Consider the following 22,418-nt stretch of genomic DNA (forward strand, 5'->3'; position numbering starts at 1 on the left):
AGTTTTTCTTCCTTTAAGAACCAAGGGGACAGTGTATCTAAGAGCTTATCAATCTGTAGGCAGGTTACAAGTAAACTCTCCTCCTCAATTATCTTAACTATATCCTCTATAGCATTACTACTAGGTGAGGCTGGAGCAGGGGCTGCAGTTGGAGCAAGGTCAGCTGAGGTAGAGGGAATGTCTATAGGTAACATCTGCCCCATCTCAGCTAAGAGATTGCTGGTTTAGTCCTTAACAAGGTAAATTCCTTATTTGTCTATTAGAATACTCACCTAATCTCCTGGTCACTGGAGGACTTCAATGGAAGTAGAGTGCCGGCCCAACATTGGACGCTAAAATGTGGAACTCTGTCTTCCGAGAAATCAGCAGGAGTCAGGATCACTAAACATCTTTATTCTAAACGTCTTTATTCTTGAGAGAGAGAGAGAGAGAGAGAAAGAAGAGAGAGAGAGAGAGAGAGAGAGAGAGAGAGAGAGAGAGAGAGAGAGAGAGAGAGAGAGAGAGAGAGCATCTCAATTTCCTCTTCCTTCTCCTACTCCCCCCACACACATCACTTCCCCCTTTTTGTCCCACCAATCAAGTCAGCACAGGGAGCACCTTCAAACAAGTTAATAGAGAAGATCCAATTGGCAATTAGTCTCATGTGCTCCATTATCCAAGTGCATTTGTTCAGTTCTAGCACTTTACACTAGTCTATCTTGTGTGCTACTTGTTCACAGGCTAATGGAAGAGAGCATAGAGGAAAGTCCCTAGCCCCCAGCTTGGTACCAGTGGTGATGGCTGATTCTGGCCATTCAGTTTCCTGTTGTCAAATAAATAAATAAATAAGGATATGTTAACTCTATTTTTTTTTTTTTTGTAATGAAGGAAGGACAATTAGCAAGATAATGAGTTGTGTTTTCTTTTTTGTAATTTTAAAGCTAATGGTTTAAGAAACTGCTATGCTCAAAGCATAGCACATTTTATGAAATGATTTTAGTGGTCTGATATGTCCAAGTCATATGGAATTAAAACAAATCTGAAAATTTTAATTTAGGAATTACAAGATATCATGCTAAAGTTAATCATATTTTTATTTCATACTCTCAGTACTTGGTCTGGAAAAGGTAGTGAATGTAAAAGTGGCAAAATCTAAGATCCATATACCCAACAACCAGTCTCAAAATGGCATTAAGAAGCCAGGTCACAGAGATAATCTCTAAAGAGAAGTAACTTCAAGTTTCTGAAAACCACAAAGTTTGCTAAGAAACATAATGAGAAAGGACTAATAAAGATTCTACACATTACTAAAATCAATACCCTAGGTTATCAAGGCCCTTAACACCCAAATCCATAAATGCAAGTTCCTCTGACCTCAAATCACCAACCTACCAGGTCCCAAGGATATCTTTAGATGCAGTGATTCTAAGATTTCCACCAAACTCACAGGTCCCAAGAGCATTAGATGTATGGGTCCCACTATCTCCAAGCTTGATTCAAGGTTTCAAAGCCCATTGAACCACAAATTACATACATTCTAAAGTTACACAGTTACATACCAGATACACAACATTGTAAATGGAAGGTATCTCAAAGGAAGACACTAACAAAGTGGGGAGAGGGAGGAAGGTGATCTAGAAAGGCTTTTTTTGAAGATAAGATCTGAGTGGAATATTGAAAAAGGTCAGGGAAGCCAGGAAGCATAGTTGAGGAGGGAGGGCATTCTAGGCATGAACTATTTCTAGTGAAAAGTTGCAAAATCAGGAGATGGAGTGTTATGTTTGAGGAACAGCAGAGTATTTGGAGAGCTGAAAGGAGGAAGAAGACTGGAAAAGAAGGAAGGGATCAGCTTGCTATTCATCCCAGATATATTACATGGCATGGGTCTTCAAATCACAGGGGTCAGATTTGCTGGAAGTAGAGGAAGTATATATGCTATTTTGGTCTTGATTACAAGGCACTCCATTGTAATCTCTCAGAATTATCCTTCCTTAGTCCCTACCTTCTCCTTTACATGCCCATTGTTCCCTCTCACTCTCTTCTCTACTGTGCTGCCATGGGGAAATTACTGGATCTAGAGTTAGGGAATCTGAGACTGAATTCTGGAACTACTTGCTTACTTGTTATATGATTTTATTAAGTTACTTCACTATGGGCTATCATTTCCTGAAGGGTTTTGGATGATGATCTCTAACATCCTTTTCAGCTTTAAATCTATGCTTCTACGATCTTAGATCACTTCCTCTCAAATTCTTTCCATCTTCTGTTGTTCTCTGAAAGCAGGCTTTCTTCTGATGATGCACTCTTAGAACCCATTCTAAAAACCTGATTCTAGAAGGTCATTATTGAAAATATAGTATAACTTCTTTACTTCCTAGTGCTACTTTCAGCACTTCTCTCTGACACCATCATTCAGTAATCACCTTTAAAGTTTACCTTGTCCTCTACAAATTATCATTGCTATCATATTTAAGGCTTTAGATTACTCTCCATCTTCTCCAATTAAAAAAAAAAGTTCATGATCATCATGGCCACCATAACCCCCATCTTCCTTCAAGAACTCTTGATTTCCAGTTCTACTGCTTTTGCTTCTATTTTTCTTCCAACACACATAGGACATATAAAATGCCTATCCACTAAATTTAACATCTCAGGATTCCAAGTTATATCTCTCTCTGTCACATCCAACCCATACCTTAATAGAAAAATTTTAGAGAATTGCCAAAGTTTGAGTGTTTTGTTCATGGTTATATATCCAAGTAGGAGTTAGGAACAAGTCTTTGTGATTGCAAAGTCTGCACTCTTTTACTTCACCACACAGCCTCTCATACAAACAGTGAGAAATATAAATTTAGTGCAAGAGAAAACAGATGGACACTGAGAGGTAGATTGCCTTTCTATCCTCCAATGCAGCACACTAAGAAGTAATCATGAACTTAACACTTTAGCAGCAATTGTAAAGTGATTATTTTAATCATTTTCTTTTTAAGTTCCATCTCTGAACTCAAGTCTGTCCTTGCCAGGCAGGTAAAATGATCATGATTTGGATGGATGGATGTTCATACAGTAACTCTCAAAAAGATATTCTGCAATAGGAAAAATGAAGGGATGTATGCCAGTAATGTCAGTGGAGAATAAATGAGGAGTCAGATGCCAAATAGTAATTATAATAGGTTCTGAATTATAGTCATTTGAAATCCAATGAAAAGAAATAATGCTGTACTGTCAAGTAATGAAATATTGGGCAAGGGGAATGTTGTGCTGCCAAACTCCTGTCTAGGAAGAGAAGAGTGACTTATTCCATTCCTATTAGGGAAATTGCAAAAGAGGAAATTGCCATAGAAGTTATCTGAAGAATTGTAAGTAACATTTAAAAATACAAGTATTCTTTCATCCTAAATGTTTTTAATGTGATAAACAAAATTTTGAACTTCCAGGACTGACAAATGGCATTTATACAAGGAAGTACCTATTAATAAAGGATCTTTTTGCAATCTAGTTCTTATGAAAAAGATGGGAAATTTGGGGGAGTTATGAGTATGTAGTTAAGAAATACAAAGGCATAAGAAAATGTCTTAGCATTGAAAAGGGGAGCAGAAGAAATCTACTCAGAGGAGACATCCTTGGACCTTCCAAGTATTACAAAAGCAAAAAGGAAGGGCTGTATGCAAGTTACAACCATCAGTAGACATACCTTTACTGATGTGTTGCAAGGCTGAGGGTGACATAAGGCTGGCTACTCAGGGCCATTAAGTCTAATCTGTGAGTAAACAAGAATCCTTTACTTGCCCACATTTAGCCTCTGCTGGAACATTTCTTCCATATTCTAGTTTATTACCACTAACTCTGATATATGTGTAATGGAGCACCCGCCTCCATTTTTGCAATAGTGCTAATTACTGTTTCCCCCTTATTCTGAGTTAAATATTCCTTTTTTTAAGTGCATCAAAATTGGAAGGGACTTTAGGACATATATAGCTCAATTCATTTCTAAATAGGAATCCTCTCTTCAATATTCTAAGTAAGTATAGTCATTTAGTTTCTATAAGAAGACCTCCAGTAATGGGAAAAACTCTAAGCCCTCCAAGGCAGTTCATTCTGTTGGTTTCATCTCTTCTTTGACAAAATTTTTCTACTGGTTTTATTGAGAATTTCTTCTTTTATTGGGAATACATTGGGCCAATTTTATAATGGAAGTCTACAGAAATGTTGGCTTTATATCTAAAGATGCACTTTAAAGCCAATTTTACTATAGTGTACCTATTGCATAAAGTAAGGCATACTTAGAAAAACCTTTTCCCTTGACTGAATCCTTTTTAAATGCTTTTTTTCAAAATAAAATGGTTGATCTAAAAATAAGCATGTCTTCTTGCTTTTAAAAATGATATAAGCAATTCTTTTTACCTCTCCTTCTTCACTTCCCCCCTTGCCTTTACGAAGAAAGAAAGATGAGGAAGAAAAGTGTCCTAGATTGTTTCTAGTTAAAGAAGAAGATACTACATCAAAAGCCTTAGCTCACCATTCAAAAGTAATAAAAGAAACAGGAACATATTTGCAAGAATAAAATCTATTGGAATGATTAGACATATCTTATGAAAATTCCTTTAAAAAAAAAAGGATTAAACATAACACATTAAAAATAAAAGGACTGCCCAGATTCTGAATATAATTACAATGACAATGATGACTGTTACTACTATGACAACTTTTATTATTATCATTATTTATTATTACTATCACTTGACATATGATCTAAAAAGAAATTAGACTGGTCATTTGGTGAGTGTGAGAGATAACTAAGGGACAATCTTCATGTTTTATTAATATCTTCACAATAGCAAAAGAAATCAAGATCTCTAGAATTCTGTTGGGTAGCCCCTCTTTGAATTTATGGGGAAATAGGGATGAGTTGCAGAAGCGTGATGAATCTCTTATCCCACTCCCAAGAGCCAATTATTAAATTTTCTGTTTAAGTACTTAAGAATTTGGAAATCACCAAACACTTTTAAGTCAGACCTTGAGTTATTGTTTACTTTTAGTCTTAAGGAAAAGAGGGAGAAAATGATGAAAATGCAAATTAAGGTTAAAAGTGTTTTGTGCATTTTTGGAGAGCTAGATGTTAAACATTTACTAGTATACCACTCTGTAAAGATCTTATAGGATAGGTATCATGGTTGGGTTGCAAAGTTAAGAGATGCCAAATAGGGTCACAAAATTAGTAATGAGAATACTAGGACTAAAATCCAGGTCTTTTAATCCCTAAACCCATGCACCTTCTGCTGTACCCTAACATCTCCCCCTTTCTTTTGATTTAGAACATAGGGTGGTCATGACATGCTAGAAGTGATGTAACAAATAACATGATCAAATAATCATAAATTGAGAATCTATACATGTCCATAAGTCCTAGAAATAGTCCAAAAGGAATCCATTGTCCATTAGTTCATGTGCCAGGAATCCAATAATTTCTGCCAAGTTTTAAAGTCCTGCAAGAGTCTCATCCTGTGTTAGGGATTCCTGCTGGTTTTAAAGTTCTTTAACAGTCTCCTTATCAGCCATGCTCTTTCAGTGTCAGATGTTTCTTAGATCTTCTCCTTTGTTTTGAGGTTTTTCTCCTTTTCCTGTCTCTCTCCAGGTGCTTGTTGGCACTCATCTGTTTCCTTCTCTGTCTATAAAAATACAAGCAAACCCTCTCTCCCATTTAATTTCCTTCTATTTACTACTTTCTAAATCTCTTCTCATCATCTGGCAATTATATTGAAGCTTTTTGCTCTGGACACTGCCCTGTTAGTTTAAAAGGCCTGTATTCTCCCCAGTTGTAATCCCTTTCTTTTATGTGATTGCTTTTTGGCTGATAGATCACATCAGAGTACTGACCTTCTAAAGGTTCCTTGGGTGTAACCTCAGCTGCCATCATGCCCCACCTATCTTTTGATTGAGTTCTTAGAGTTCCTTCTTTCCTTTTTTTCCTCTCTCTCCTCTCAATATACACTTTTTTTTTTTTTTTTTTTTTTTTTTTTTAGTAAGGGGAATACCATGACATCGCTCTAGCCCGGCCCCTATAGACTTGGCCCCAGGGTCTGCTGTTGAAGCCACTATAGAATCAAGAGAGTGAACTACTGTAGTTAGTAGCCCTGGCACAATATCAAGCATGTAGAAAACCCTGATCTGTGATGCTGATCCCCGGCCGATTGGTCCGTTTTGGTATCACTTTGATCTGTCTTCCTCTAAAAAGAGAATCATCCAAGGCCATCACTGTCCTCACTGAATCTTTATCTGAAAATTCTATGTATGCAGTTTTGTCACAAAGGATAGTAACTCGATTAACTGAACCACAACCATGGAAGTGTGCCTCCAGCTCTTCTGCTGTTGCACCATAGTCCACATTACCCACATAGATGGATTGAGCATCAGCCTCCATCTTCTCCTCAATGGACATGATCACTGGGCAAGAATTGCCTGGGGGTGAGCTCAAGTTCATCTGTTTCTCCACCTTGTTCTGAAACTCCTTCAAGTTCTCAGCCTCTTTCACCATCTCCCTTACTAGGGTTTTGATGGCCTCCAGATCCTTGATAGCACCGTCCCCCAGGTCACTCTCAACCAGGCCCAGCTCTTCCTCCTCCTCCTGACTGCCAGGGGCTCCTGTACCAGGCCCAGGGCCAGAGGCTCCCAGGGGGACGTGGGGCTGGGGTGACTCCTCCTTGGACTCCGGTTCTGGCTCGAGCTCTAGCAGCAATTCCTCTGGCCCCAAAATGTGAAGTCCGAGCTAGCTTCCTGAAGGGCTCAGAATCAGCCAGTCAGGATAAGCAAAAGTCCTTGCCCCACATTGGGCACCAAAATGTAGTGTTCTTCTGTTTCCTCTAAATCGTGCTCCTTCTCTGGGAGGAGATCTCTTGGGGAACTTCTGGGGAGGCAGCCTTGGCTTTAGTTCCTGTTCCAGTAATCTCCAAAATGCAGCTAGGAGTTAAAGTCCTTTACTGTCTCTTTCCTTGGTTCCCCAATGAGTTCTTGTCAGAATGTCCCCAGCCAGCTTCAGTCTCTAGCTCCCTCTCAATCCAAAGCCTCCAGCCAGCATGAAGATAGGTGTGGGAATGAAATCTTGACTCTATATTCAGACTCTCTTCTTCCAGATTGATTTCTTCCAGACTGACCCTCCCCACAAAGTCTTGGCTCCTTTTATCCTCTCAGAGAATGGGCTTGGGGGTACACCATGGGCTTGTGGGAACTCCTTAAGGAGCCAATGAGCTAATTCCTTTAAAGGTGTAAACTCCCTTAAAGGTGTAAACTCCTTTTAAAGGTGTGAACTCGGAACTAGAGAATTGTTAAGTATCAGACAATCGACTTAGGACCTAGTAAAATCCTAACAATTGCACTTGGCAACAAGATTATACAGAAATCAGTTCTGATGGACATGGCTCTTTTCAAGAATGAGATGATTAAGGCCAGTTCCAAGGATCTTGTGATGCAGAGAGCCAGAAAGAGAACTTAGGGAACTGAGTAGAGTTCACAAGATAATATTTTCACCTTTTTGTTGTTGTTTGCTTGCTTTTTCCTCATTTTTTTCCCTTTTTGATCTGATTTTTTTGTGCAGCATGATAAATGTGAAAATATGTACAGAATTGTATGTGTGTAACCTATATTGGATTACTTGTCTGGGGGGAGAGAGGAATGGGAAGGGAAGGAGAAAAATTCAGAAGAGAAGGTTTTGCAAAGGTCAATATTGAAAACTATCTTTGCAAGTATTTTAAAAATAAAGGGGGGCAGCTAGGTGGTAGTGGTTAAAGCACCAGCTCTTAAATCAGGAGGACCTGAGTTCAAATCTAGCCTTGATTGCATATTTATTATGAGTTTTTTTTTTTTCCTTCTTGAAGATGGTGGGAGGGAAAGAAATTATATGCTTGTTACTTTTGACAATAAAAAATAAAGTACATCAGAGGGGAAAGCACTTGGGCATTGCTTTGTTTGTCTTTGTTTCCCCTTAGTTTTGTCACCAAAATTCAAATAAATGGCCACTCCTTTCCAACACCTGATTTCTATCAGTCAACCAAATGTGCTGAACTTGTGAACCTTCCATCCCTTCCATGACAATGAACTGAGCAGAGGGCCATATATAATTTCCCTGAGAGGCCAAACAGTAACAAAAATGAAATATCCAAGCTGCAGGTGATGTGTCCTCAGGTACTTTGATGCTTTCTAGGTGGCTGAAATCTGTGAGAGGGAACAAAAAGGGAGGAAAGAAGGGTCAGGAATAACTGCAAAATGCATTTCCTTCAGTCATGTTCCACAAGTGGAGTTCTTTTTTAACATAAGTTTTATTGATATTGTTTGTTTTTTCATTACCTAGATTTCACACTGTATTCCCTCCATTTCCCCTCTTTGAGAGTCATTTCATATAACAAGGAATTTAAAAGAAAAAATAAGAAAAGAAAAAAATTAGCAAAACTGGTCAACTCTTAGAATCTGAGATTATATTCAGTGTTATACATCTCTGGATTCCCTATCTTTACAAAGAAGTAGAAAGAAATGCGTTCTGATAGTTCTTCTTTGAGACCAAGTTTGCTCTTTGTCATTTAGCAACATTCTTTTTGTTTGTTTACTTTATGGTGGTTGTTCTTTCCACTGATTATTACTGTAATCATTGTGCATATGGTGGGGGAGCATGCTTTGAAATAATTCATGTAAGTCTTTCCATGTTTCTCCATATTTATGTATTAGTCATTTGTTATAGCACGGTAATATTCCCTTGCATTCATATTCCACAATTTGTTAGCCATTTTCTAATAAATAGGTATCTACTTTGTTTTTGGTTCTTTGCTAACACACATATACAAACTCACACATAATGCTATAAATATGTTAGCAGAAATGGAGTCTTCCTTTTTGTCAATGACTTCCTTGGTTATGGTAACCACTTTATTTGTACATTCCAAATTGTTTTCCAGAATGTTTGTATTAATTCATAGCTCCAGCAAAAATGCATCAATGTGTCTATCTTTCCACAACTCCTCCAACATTATCTATTTCCATACTTCATCAGCTTTACCAATTTCGTAGGTCTGAGATGAAACCACATTTCTGTTATTAGTGATTCATTATATTCTTTTATCATTCTCACATAAAGATATTAATAGTTTACAATTCTTTTAAGAGCTATATGTTCACATCCTTTGACCATTTAACTATAAGTAAGGTGGGGGAGAGGGAATAACCATTTATGTAGCACTTAACATATGCCAAGTATTGTAAATACATTTTTTTAAACAAACATTATCTCATTGATCTCAATTATTTCAATTGATCAACAATTTATTATCCCCATTTTACAAGGAAAAACAAAACTGAAGCAAATTGATTGTGAAGGCTTCTCACTAGGAATTCAAATCTACCCTACAAAAGGACAATAGTAGAGCTAAAGTTGTCTTCTACGGATGATACCAATCCTTATGCTTTCTTCTCCTTCCTTCCATTTGCCCTTCTCCAAGTCTTTCCTAGGAATTCATCCAGGGCCCCTGCTAGCACCAATCACGAGGCACAATTACCTGTCCTCAGTCCAAGTCACCTGGAGACATTACTGGATTGTCTCCTTAGCATGCAAAGTCAAGTAATTGGAGTACTTGGGATTAGAGGAAAACTTCACTTTTTTGAGAAAGGGAAGGGAAAAGAAGAACACTTTGAATCTCGCTGAATTCCCACGAAATTGGTCTTCGAAAACTTCCAGAAAAAGCGTCTCAATCTTACTAGGGTAAGGGATCTTCAGAAGATTGCCTGAATGCCCTCCCCTGTTTCCCGTTTCTTACGGTCCACAGAGAGTTTTCTTCCAGGGAGAGGAAACTGGCGTCTAAGGGCAGGGAGACAGAATAAAGAGAAAAGGGAAATAGAGGGGCAGAATGAGCGCGGTTAAATGATCTGGAGGCTGGCTTGTGTAGTTTGATGAGATTGGGCATTTGAGGGAGGTTTATACCACGGACAGCTCCACCTGGGTTTAGCTCTGGGTGATACTTCTTCTCTCCTTCCCCACCGCTTTGCCAAGTTTATTGTGTGTGTGTGTGTGTGTGTGTGTGTGTGTGTGTGTGTCCGCGTTCATCCTTTGATTTCCATTAGTGCCCCGAAGGTGTCTTGTCTTTCCTCGGATTCGGCCCTGGCAGTTGGCTGCAGGGCTCCCATGTCCCCCGGAGGACACGGGCTGGACTTGGCTCTCCTTTCCCCGCCCCCAGGCCGCGACGTTGCTTCTCCTCCTCTCGCTATCGGGCCGAGGCAGGGAAAGTGGGTGTGTGCCGGGGAAGAAAAAGAAGCCCCTCAGTCTCCAGCTGCCTGTGCCCTGCCCCCAGCCCCCACTCCCGGCCTTCGAGCTTTGCGGCTCTGCTTCTGGCCGACCCGACTCTCCGTGCTTCGGTCCACGGGAGGAGATGCGGCAACACCGACGGCGGAGCGCTGGAGTTTTACGGAATAACCAGGTGTGTGGGTGAGAGTGTACGCTCAATGTTCGCGGAGATAGTGGGGGCGGGGAATAAACACGTTTGTCAGTCTTTAGTCTCTTCCTTCCTCCCCTCTGTTTGTCTTTCTATCTGCCAGTCCATGTATCCTGCCTCCCCCTCCCTCTTCCTCTCCATCTATCAGTCTGGGTCGGTCTGGCCGTGCTCAATGAGCTTTTACGTTCCCATCAGCCCTGGGGGGGATCCGGCTGTAGTCCATTCTTCGTTTACCTTGAAGTTTTGAGAATTAGCCCGACGTCGGGACCAAGGTCTGTTTGTGTTGCTGACTGGTGTGGCTACCTTTCTGAGCGCTCGTGTCCCCCTGTCCCGATCCTGTCTCCGCGGAGCTCTGTTATCCAGGGCGTCTTCCTGGGCGTGTTGACCCAGACTGTGCCTGTTGGCCCGCCGGCCTGCCTGTCAGTCTGCGCCCTGGGCGCAGAGCACGGGGGAAGGTGGGGCGCGTGAGACCAACTCCGTTACAAAGTGTTTTCATCCCCTTTTGCCTAGAGAATCGCTCCTCTCCCCCAGCTAAAGGCTGCAGGACCCTACTGTGCCTCGCATCTGCTACCCCCCCACCCCACCCCTGCCAGCCAGTGCCCTTGTGAGCTCCCGGGTGTAAAAGCTTCCTTGGGGTGGGAGTGGGGGTGGGGGGCATATGGCCGCTGGGTTGCAAGACTTAGCGGGGCGGGAGCTGGAAGGAGGTACTGGCCACAGCCAGAAACCCCGCGTCCGCCCTCCCTCTTTCCCCTCCCTTCTAGTTATCCAATTCGCCCGCCGCCTCTCAAGAGCCGCTGCCTGGACCGAGTTTGGCTGGGCTGGGGAAGGGGAAAGAGGAGGGAAAGGGAGGAAGTGGGGACAGCTGCTCTCAGAAGACTAGAGCTTCCCTGGTAAGTAACTCATTCCCCTTCCTTATGTCCCTTTGTCCTCTTGTCCCTCGGCACGTCGGGCCAGGGATGGAGGGGTCTGCGAAGACGGAAAAAGACATGCTTTCCTATGCTAACTATGAAATGTTTTCGTTTGCTGAGGGGTAGGGGTCGGAGGAAGAGAGAGAAGGGAAGAAGAGCCAGCCTAGGGAAATGATGTTGTTCGGTGATTAGTCCCTTGTCCCCCTCCCCCTCCAGCACTTCTATAATTCAACGTATGACTGTGGAGGTTCCCTGCCCCCCACCCCACATGAAATCCTGATGTCCTTGAATTTTGCATTTCGTGTCAAATCTGACGCGTTGTGTGAGATATTGGGAGGAGAGGTCGGTGACAATTAAATATTCCCACCTGTTCTTATTTTGAAGCCCATAGTCAACTGCTACTCATTCTTAGGTTCTTTCCTCTCCTCTCTTCTGCCCAGCCCATAACCCTTGCCCAACCCCACTCCTTTTTGCTTGGTATATTTGAGAGGTTTTTGTTGCAATGGTGGTTTAAATTGTCTCTGCTGTTTCTGATCAGAGTTGTCCAAATGCTGTTTTTACTCAGGCAAATTTCGGAGCCTTGGTTTACCCAGACACTGTTAATATCTTTTACACTTCAAAAGAGTTGGGGGCAGTAGGGAAGAGAAGTGATGGACAGAAGGAATCAGATAGGGACTGAGATTGCTTTAGGATTATGTTTGCTTTGATTGAAGTTAGGTTGGATTTAGAGTCCTTTGGGGAAAAGGAAGGATGTGTTCTGTATTGATGAAGTGCTTGGAAATGACACATATTTATATTCTTGGAGTCCTAGGACTTTCTTGGGGAATGATTATGTCCCTGGGAAGAGGTGAAGGAAGGCGGGGTCAGACTTTGCATAAACTTTAGAGTGGTTGTGAAGACGTGGGGACTTGAGAAAGGAATAGAATGAGAAAAATAGTATTCTTCAATAATAGTTTTAAATAAATTTTAAATTTAAAGAATTCTGCTTGAAGAGTCCAGCACTTATGGAGAACTCTAGGTCTAGGAGATTTGCCTAATGATGGCGAAGGCATAAATCTTAGGCATCCAGAGTAAAGTGTAGTCCTGCCTCATCTATGACATCAAACAAGTAAATACTGGCTCATGCCTCAAAAGATTATCTATGTGCATTTTAAATAGTTGGAGATCTATGGCCAGAAGAGTCCATTGAAAGAAAGAAATTGATATGGTGACATCATCAATATTGCAGTAAGCACTAATAACCTGGGTCTGTTTCAATCTTGGAATATCTCCCCAGTTCCACCCAAGGAAGAAGCAAAATAGTCTGTTGATGTGGATCAAATAAAATCCCTTGTGTGTTTTGCCCAGAACTCTCTGCTTAGCTTCTGGTTTGTCCATACATAATTAGAAATGAGAGTTGCTTTGTCCAGAAAGTACGAATTAGTCTGAGCGTGAACATCTCCAGGCAACGGATGTGCCATCATGATTAGTGCTGTGTTTAGATAAGTATCTTCCTATGATGTATAAAGGTCGATGAGCTGTAGTTTCCCTCACTAAGGGACAGAAGGTCAACATTTTGACTTACTCTGACTTTAAAAGGAAAGAAGAATCCGTTAGACACTCATGCTCAGTTAGATACACCTAACCCTCCACAATTTAGTATGAGCCAAAGTGGTCTCACTTAAATAGACCGATAAAATGATTCTTTTAGGACTAAAGTGAAATTGATTTTGGAAACTTGAGGTAGAGACAGATTTGAGAAGCAGAGTATTTAAATTGTATAAGATGAATGTGGGGAGGTATGCATGGTCTTGTGAAAATAAAAGAAGAAATGCCATTAAGTCAAACATGTCTGTTTTTATTAATGTGAGAAGCACTCTGTTCACTATGTCAGGTTGCCTCTCTACAAAATAAAAAGTCAATATAAAGGGACTTTGGGGAAAGATCACATGTGGGAGATGATATCTATGGTATACTTTGAAAAAAGCTGGGGATTTTATAAGACAAAAATTGAAGGGATGTTTTCCAGATGTGTGGGGGGGGTCACTTAGGCAAAGATTTGGAGCTGGGAAATTGGATCTGTTTCTGATTCTATCCCTTCCCATTCTAAATCCCATACTAAATTAGTGGTTCAAAGATCACATAATCAGGACTCAGGACTTGAATCAAGGTCTCCTGACTTCAGATCTTTCCAACACAACATATTACCTCTGACAAGATCATTGGGTACCTAAATATACCTTTGAGGATTCCTTTCTCAACAGCCCAGATTCTCAGTTAGTTGCTATTTCTCTCCCATAATTCCTCTTTGCTGCTTTCCCAACTTAAAAGCACAATAGTCAGTCAACAGATATTTGAAGGGTGTGTAATAGGGTACTAGGCACTATTTTCATTCCCTTGTGTATAAAAGGAACAGAAGAGATGAAAGAATTGCTTCCAGGCAGAACAATCCTGGTCCCTCAAACACCTTCAGATCACCACATGTCAGTTCAGGAAAGACCTTTGTTCTCTGCCTTCTCAGATCAGTTCTGGCTCTCCATTGTCTACACAACAGTTAATGGTTTCCATCAAAACAGTTTCACACAATCTCCCACTAAATTAACTTTATCCATAGCAGTTTGTGCCTGCTCACTTTATGGTTTTAAAGAACTCTAAGGATTTTCTCCCCCTGCCTCCTTTGTCAGGCCTGCGCAAACTATAATCAAATAGAAAAACCAGATTCTCCAAGATCTGAATTTCATACTCTCTTGTGGCCTTATGTGTATACCTTATGGCAGATGGTGTGTGTTTGTGTGTATGTTATTTTCTTTGGGCATGACAATTATTGAGAGTAATATGATGAACAGGTCTCTTATGAGGCATTTGTGGTTTCATATAGGCTGAAACTGTTTTTAAACCTTGGAGAGGTTTACTACTTTATAAAAATCAGCTCTGAAGGTTGTTGTTTCACTGCAAACTTTCCTCTTCCACATAGCTCATCTTCGAAGAGTCACCTTTGACTTTCCCTCAGATCAAAGGAAAGAGATTTGAATTTTCCTCCTAACCTATAAATTCTGGAACAGACAGGGCAGCTGCATCATCTGGGTGTTATTTCATCATAATGATGGGCATGAAGTAGAATCTGATTCTAGACAAATACCAGAGTACTGGTGGCTAAAAGCTTCCACACCATTAGCAATGTTGCTACTGACATTGAATTCATGTGTTTTTAAGTCATAGCTCTTAAATTTCAACCTGACTTAGAAATTATCACTCCCTTGTCTGTCTAAAGAAGTTTTCCAGGTAATTTTGTAAAGGGCATTCTGCCCTGATGATGACACCTTTGATATTCCATTGTTAGAATAGTAAGAAGGAAGAAATGCATTTTATCTTACACCATTGAAACATGAAAAGCAGCAGCAATGTTATAGGTATCCACACATACCTCATAAAGAATGGTCTTTGAAAATCATTGTCAGTTTAGTGACGTACTTGTAGGTTAATATTCAGAATAATATTAGTGATGACTTCTTAGTTATATGTTATAAATTAGTTATATACATCTGTTTTATATGTATATGTATATATAACAATATGTCATATTTTGATAATAGCACATAGTAGGTATTACTTCCTGATATTTGCCAAATCACCAGGAGATTGCTACTACTCATAATAATAACAATTCCCATTTAAATGGCACTTTACAGTTTATAATGCATTTTCCTCATAACAATCCTTGTGAGGTAGGTGGTGCAAGTATTCTTATCCCTATTTTATAGATGGGATATCTGAGAATTAGAAAGTCTAGGTAATTTATTCAAGATCATATAGCAAATTAATGACAATGCTAGGACTGAGATGCAGGTCTCCTGGCTCCATATCCATTTTAACTTATAAATCTATATTCTGTATGCTATGTATATAATAGTATATAAACAAACATGCTAATATGTATATAAATAAGCATCAATACATATGCATATATACATATATATTTCTGTGTATGTATTTATATATGTATATACACAAAAACACACATATATACACCCCCCCCCCAAAGAAGCTCTATTTTAAATGTGTCAAGCAGTTATTTCAGTCTGTCTTGGAACTCGTTCACATAGAAAACAATCAATAAATATTTTCTGGATCCAATGGGTAGTTAGGGTCCTAGAAGTTTTAAAATTATCCTGTTTACTTCTGAGCTAATTCATGCAATAAGATAAATTCTCTTCTAAAGGTAAAAATTGATTTATACTCAAAGTCAGCCTCTATTAGAACAATACTCAAAGGAACTGTGATTTCATCAATATAGGCACTCTCATTTACCAAAGCAAACCACAATTCAATTATTGACTTAGTAGACAAACTCTAGAGAGTTTTTGAAGCTTACAGAATTTAAGTGACTTGTCCATTACACACTTCGTAATGGTCAGAAGCAAGATTTTGAACTGATGTCATTCTAATTCTGAATCTAGAACTTTTATCTACCATACTAGGCTGCCAATCACACTTGGAAAAATATTGTTCAGCTATTTATCCCAACTTGAATTATTCACCTCTTCTCTCATTTACATATTTATACATGGGGAAAACTGTTTTGGTTTGTTTTGTTGTTGTAATTTTGCGGCATTCACTTTCAATTGTTTTGTGATTGTTTCTATTTACATTGTTGCTGCTATTATATCTATTGCTTTCTTGATTTTGCTTATTTTGTTTTACTTCAGTTCATCTAAGTCATTTCATGCTTTCCCATATTCATCAATCATATTTACCATTTCTTATGGCATAATAATATTCTACTACATTTGTGCTCCATAATTTGTTTAGCTATTTCCAGATATATGTGCTTTTTGTTTGTGGCCCTTTGCTACACCCCACTCTCCAAGTTTTGCTATAAATATTTTGGAGTATATATTATAGACATTCTTTTTGTTTGTTTTAATTAGAAACTTTCTGGGTATATATGGCCAGTAGTGAAATCTCTGAGTCAAAAGGTATTATGTCTTAGTCACTTTATTTGCAAAATTCCTATTGTCTTCCAAAATAGTTATACAAACTAGAAGGTCCATCAACAATGCACTAAATATGCTTCTCTTCAAGCCACAATACCTCCAGCACTGACTATTCCCAACCTTTTCCCTCTTTGCCACTTAGCCGAGTGGCAACTTTAGGATTGTTTTGATGTGACTTTCTCTTGTTACTGGTTATTTTAAACATTCTGTCATATGGTTAATAATTTGCAATTCTCTTTTGGGGAATGTCTTTTAGTCAGACTCACATTTTCAAAACAGATATCAAATTCACCTCAGATATTAGAGGCAGACATAAAGATATGTTTTATTTATCCTTTCCACCTCCATTTTTCCCAGCCTGCCTGACTATGATTAAGGATGGGTATAGGAATAGGGGTAGAAGAAGAGGACTAGGCAGTCTCCCATTTTTGCCTTCTCTGAATGTATTGGAAAACTCTCCTCTATTGTAAACTCTTAGACATACTGAAAAGAGCTCAAGGCAATCTTTCCCCCATTCAACAAATCTTCAAAAAGTACTTTTTATGTGCAGAAAACTGTACTAGGTTCTGGGAGAGAAACAAAAGTTCAGTTTTTATTGTTATGAGCCTATGGTGTAGAACAGAGACAAAATATCAATATAAAATGCAACTATAATAATAATGATGATGGATTATGAGAAATAGAAAAATAGGATGATATTTAAGATATAAGTAAAACCCTCCTTCCCAGGAGGAGTCAGGGGAAAAAATCTTTGAGGAGGCATTATTTAAGTTTTAAAGCAATTCAACAAACATAAGGACAGCACATTACAACCCTAGGGAATAGACTGATCCAGGGCTTGGCAGTAAGAAAACCAAAAAGTATATTTGAGGAACAAAAGAAATACCATTGTTTGTTCTATAGTGGCTTGAAAGAGGAAAAGGAAATAAAGCTGAAAGACTTATGTCCCTTTGCCTGCCTCAATTACCAGCGGAAGAGTCTGAATATGATCAAGAGTCCTGAAAGATTTTTTTTTTAAGCAGGACAGTAGGGTGGCCAGATCCAGCCATAAAGAATGACAGAATCTCAGAAATTAAAAAAAAAGTATTTTATTAAGCACCTTACAACTATTATTTGATCCTCACAATAACCCAAAGAGGTAGGTGCTATTATTACCCCCATTTTATGGATAAGGAAACTGAGACGGAGACATGAAACAAGCTAGAGTCATAAAACTAGTGAGAAGAGATTTGAACTTTTCTTCCTGATCCCAAACCTAGCCTTCTATCTATAACACCATCTGTTGCCACAAAGCTGGTAGGGACCCCAGAGGCCACCTGGTTCAGCTCAAAACTGACCAAGAATTACTTCCACAAAGGCCTCCAAAAGTGGTCATTCAGGCTTCAAAAAAAAAAAAAAAACCCACTTGAAGGGAACTTAAGACCTTCTGCAGCAGCTCATTACTCTCTAGGGTCATTTGGTTAAAGAGTTTTTCTTTACATTAAAACAAAATTGCCTCTTTGAAAATTCCTCCCATTGCTTCTAGGGCTACAGATTGTGGCCAAATGGAACGAGTCTCTTAGCCACAAAAGCCTTTTTAAGTATTTAAGCCCAGCCTTCCTATTCCCCTAGGTCCTTTATTCTGCCGACCTAATAATTCCTTCCTTAATTGATGCTTACAGTCAAACTAAGAAGCATTTGAGCATCTACTATGTGCCAGACACTGCTAAGTGCTGAAGAAATCACTATTCCCAGAGAGATCACACTCTAATGATAAAATAAATGTGCAAACAATTATGTACGTATTTTATATAGAGATATATAACATATATGTATGTATGTGTCTATATATACATGTGTGTGCATATATATATATGTATATTGTGTATTACCAGATAAATTGGGGATAATCTCAGAGAGAATGCAATGGTATTAAGAAGAATTGAGAAAAGATTCTTGTAGAAGGTAGGATTTTAGTTATAGGATTTTAGTTGAGACTTGAAGGTAAGCCAAAAAAGCCAGGAGACAGATATGAAGTTGAAGAGAATTCCAGGAATATGGGATAGCCAATGAAAATACATGTAGTGGGGAGACAGTGTGTCACATTCAAGACCAATGAGAGGTGTGAGGTGTAAGAATATTGAAAAGTTAGGAAAGGGCCAATTGTGAAAGGTTTTGAATGCCAAGCAGAGAATTTTAGATTTAATCCTGGAGGTAAAAGGGAATCAAAATGAAATTTATTGAAGAGAAGGATAACATGGTTGGATCTCTGTTTTAGGAATACCATTAGTTTGATAGTAAGTGGAGGTTAGACTGAAGCGGAGAGAAATCCAAAGCAGAAAAAAATAAGCAGAAAGCTATTGCAATAGTCACTATGTGAGTTGTACCAGAGTGGCCCCTATCAGAAGAGAGAAGGGAGCATATACAAAAGATATTATGAAGGTAAAACAGGCAACAAATGAGTGATATGGGGTGAAAGATTAAGGATTTGAGGATGACATCTAGCTTTTAAGCCTGGGCACCTGGGAGGATGATGGTGTGATAGAGAGTAACAAGAAACAGAAAGGAGATGACAGGAGGGCAAAGGTGAGTTCCCTCTCTGTCCTGTTTCAAATCAGATTCAACAAATACTAATTAAGGGTCTGTGTGCAAGACACTATGATAAATCCTGCATATATGAAGCCAAAACTAAAATAGATTTTACCTTTGAGAATCTTATGTTCTGCTGGTGAAATAACATATACATAGAAAAATGTAATTCAGTGTCATTTGAAAGGGAAAGAGCATCAGAGAAAACTTCATGGAAGAGATGGTATTTGAATTAATGCTTGGAGATAAGAATGTTAAAGTTAAGAACATAACTGTGTAAAGGGAAGGAAAAAGAAAAGATGCTGAGTTCTAGGTTCCAGCTAGTAATCTAATTTGGCTGGAGTGCATAGTGCATAAAGGGAAATTTCATAAAATACAATTGAAAGATCCCAAAGGATCAATGAATCTTTCTATCTCCGGATGACTGAACTATTCTACATGTGTTGTGTCCCCTTATTAAAATGAGAGCTTCTTTAGAACAGGGACTGCCTTGCTTTTCTATTTATATCCCTACTGCTGTATATAGTAAATGCTTAATAAATGCTTCTTCATTCACTTGTTCAAAGGTAATTGGGACATATTGTGGAGATCCTTAAGGGACAAGCTGAAGAGTTTATATTTATTTCTGAATTTTAAGACCATAAGTTCCATAAGGATTAGAGCTATATTTTATGTAAATTTTGCAAATTCTCCCATCACCTTGCATGGTGTTCTGCAGCAGGTTGGTACTAAATAACTGTCTGCTGAATTGAACTGAATTTCAGGGGCCAATCACTTTTTTTCTCTAAACAATCGGAAGCCTTTCCACTACATACTGCGGAAGGGATTTGTATGTGGGGCTCTTAGCCAGGGAAGATTCCATTAGGGGATTTAATCAGCAAACAGGGCACTGATCCAAGGCAGAAAGAAAGAAGCAGTTCAATTAATTCCAGAGATCTCAGTCAGAACCTCCTCTGACCTTTTTCATGAAGAAATGGGAAAGGGGCGTCATTTGAATCTAACCCCCCGAAACAGGCAGGACTCACAAATACTGTCAATGATTTTTATATGTCCATAGTCACTCCTAGAGTTCCTTGGAACATCTTCCTTTACAAAATGTTCAGGACAGTCGAACTACTTTTGTTCTTCAGATAACATTCCATCATTCTAGAGGAAATGTTTCCCTCCTCACCTCAGTCTCTTGGAATCCCTAATTCCTACCACACTTATATATCTCATCTTCTTTTTATATAATCTCTAGCTTCTTTTACATGTGGCCTTTCCTAATCCCTTCACCCCCAGCTGATATAGTCTTAAAATTTTACCTTAGTGTTGTCTATGTATATGTGTATATATATTTACCATCAATGTGGTAACTGACTTTGATGCCATGTTTATCCTTATTAAAGGTGTTTGACATCATGACTGAATACATTTTCAGCACACATACACACACATCTCTCTCCATAGAATGTAAACTCCCTGAGGGGAGGAGGAAGTATTTCATTTTTGCCTTCGAATTCTCCATGCTTAACACAGTACCTGGTACATAGTAGGTCCTTGATAAATGCTTAATTAATGATGGTGGTGGTGGTGGTGATACCTCTCATGACTGTTTTCAGAAGGAAGAGTAAGAATATAGGCCTGAATGAGACAAATTTGTCCAGCTCTTTTTCTAAGTAGCCTGTGGCAAAGTTTCTTAAACTGTGGTTCTCAACTCCATATTGAGTCTCATAACTGAATGTGGGGGTCATGAAATTATGAGTTATTATCAGTAAATGTGTGATTTATATGCCCATATATCCAGGTTCATATAAAAATTTCTTGGACGAAAATGGATCATGAGTGGAAAAAGTTTAAGTAGCCCTGCTCTCTGGAATGTCTCTTCTGTCTTTAGGCCTTCCATTTCTCCACCTATAATTCGGAATGATCATTACCTCTGTTCAGATCTTGAAAATGTATTGGGCTGATTACCAGCAGGGGGAGGCCCTAGATGCCACATGTCACCCCAACTGAGCATCTCCCTGTCTCTTCACAGATAAAATACACCTTCAGTCCCCATTGACTAAGTATCTCCTTGTGCACTAGATACTGAGGGTTTAGCAGAAGAATAAGACACAGTCCTTCTTCTCAAGGAGCTTATGTGGTATGTCATGTAACAAGACACAGGAACCAATTGGGAGAGTCTAAGTGACAGTATGTTATCAAGTGAAATGGCAGAAAGAATGTACCATAGCAATTCAACAAGTGAGAGCTGGAGGAAAGCTTCATAGAGGTAGGAGGAGGAGCTAGTACTGAAGGATAGGTAACTAACAGTATTTTCCCTAGAATCAAGAAGACCTGAATTCAAATGTGGCCTCAGGCACTAGCTTAGAGATCCTAGGCAAGTCACTTAACCTAATTTTTGCCTTCATTTGCTTAACTGTAAAATGGACATATTCATCATACCTACATCCCAGAGTCATTGTGAGAATCAAATGAATTAATAATTATAAAGCTCTTGCACCAAGTCAGCACTATAGAAAAGTGTTGTTAGAGGGAAAGGAAGGATGTTCTAGGAAGGAAAATAAACATGGTCCATGTGAAGAGACCTGCCTTACTAAAGTAGAAAATGTGGATAAAAGAATAATAACAGTATGTAAAATGCTTATACTTTAGAGTCATTCTCTTCTTTATTACTCACTTCCCCCTGAGACACATAAGTAGAATGATGGTTATCTCCAATGTATAGGTATAGAAACTGACATACAGAGAAGTAGAATTATTTGTTCAGGGTCTCTCAGCTATGGGACTCGGAAAGAAATCTGGGTTTCAAATTTGGACAATTCAATAAACATAATTATTAAAAACTTATCATGTGCAAGGCATTGTGTTAAGGTCTAGGGAGACAAAGACAAAAATGGGAAGAAGAAAAAGTCAGTCCCTACTTACAAGGTGCTGGGAGCCTCCAAACAGATGGCTAAATAAGAAATAATCTGAGGGGAGAACACTAATAACTAGTGGTATCACTAACATAATGAATGTGAAAGTGCTTTGAAATTCTAAAATCCTATTTGAATATAGTATTTGTAGTATGTTAGGATTCTTACAAGGTGCTAAGTCACTGGAATGAATATTGATTCTTTTTTTTTTTTTTTTGAGCAAATTGGGGTTAAGTGATTTGCCCAGGGTCACACAGCTAGGAAGTGTTAAGTGTCTGAGACCAGATTTGAACTCAGGTCCTCCTGACTTCAGGGCTGGTGCTCTATCCCCTGTGCCACCTAGCTGCCCCATGATATCTGATTTTTGAAGTAAATGCCAACAGGGCAGAAATTTTGACAGGACACATAAACAGAATCACTATGTTTCAGACTTGGGAAAATCCTCAGAGACCATTTAGTCCAACCCAAACTTAAATGGGCCAAAATATCTGGCAGGTAGGCTTCTATGATTTGTTTAAAGACTTTCAGGGAAAGAGAAATAGTTCCCTTCTCCTTCCACAAGCAATCCATTCTATTTGGTTAAGAAGTTCTTTCTGACATCAAGACTAAATTTGATTCTAT

The 22,418-nt window shown here is 39.0% G+C and overlaps 1 protein-coding gene and 1 pseudogene across 1 annotated transcript in view; one reads left to right on the forward strand and one right to left on the reverse strand.

Moving 5' to 3' along the window:
- Positions 1-5,998: 5,998 nt before the first annotated feature.
- Positions 5,999-6,545, reverse strand: LOC141540550 (polyadenylate-binding protein 2 pseudogene; annotated as a pseudogene).
- Positions 6,546-10,178: 3,633 nt separating this feature from the next.
- Positions 10,179-22,418, forward strand: part of LOC141565443 (protein FAM163A-like) — a 122,119-nt gene continuing 109,879 nt past the window's right edge. Inside the window, exon 1 of the mRNA XM_074308497.1 lies at positions 10,179-10,433. The gene's annotated coding sequence lies outside the window, so the exon portion shown is untranslated. The remainder of the gene's footprint in view (positions 10,434-22,418) is intronic.

This window comes from Sminthopsis crassicaudata, chromosome 4 (assembly GCF_048593235.1).
Source record: "Sminthopsis crassicaudata isolate SCR6 chromosome 4, ASM4859323v1, whole genome shotgun sequence".
In the NCBI taxonomy this organism is placed as follows: Eukaryota; Metazoa; Chordata; class Mammalia; order Dasyuromorphia; family Dasyuridae; genus Sminthopsis; species Sminthopsis crassicaudata.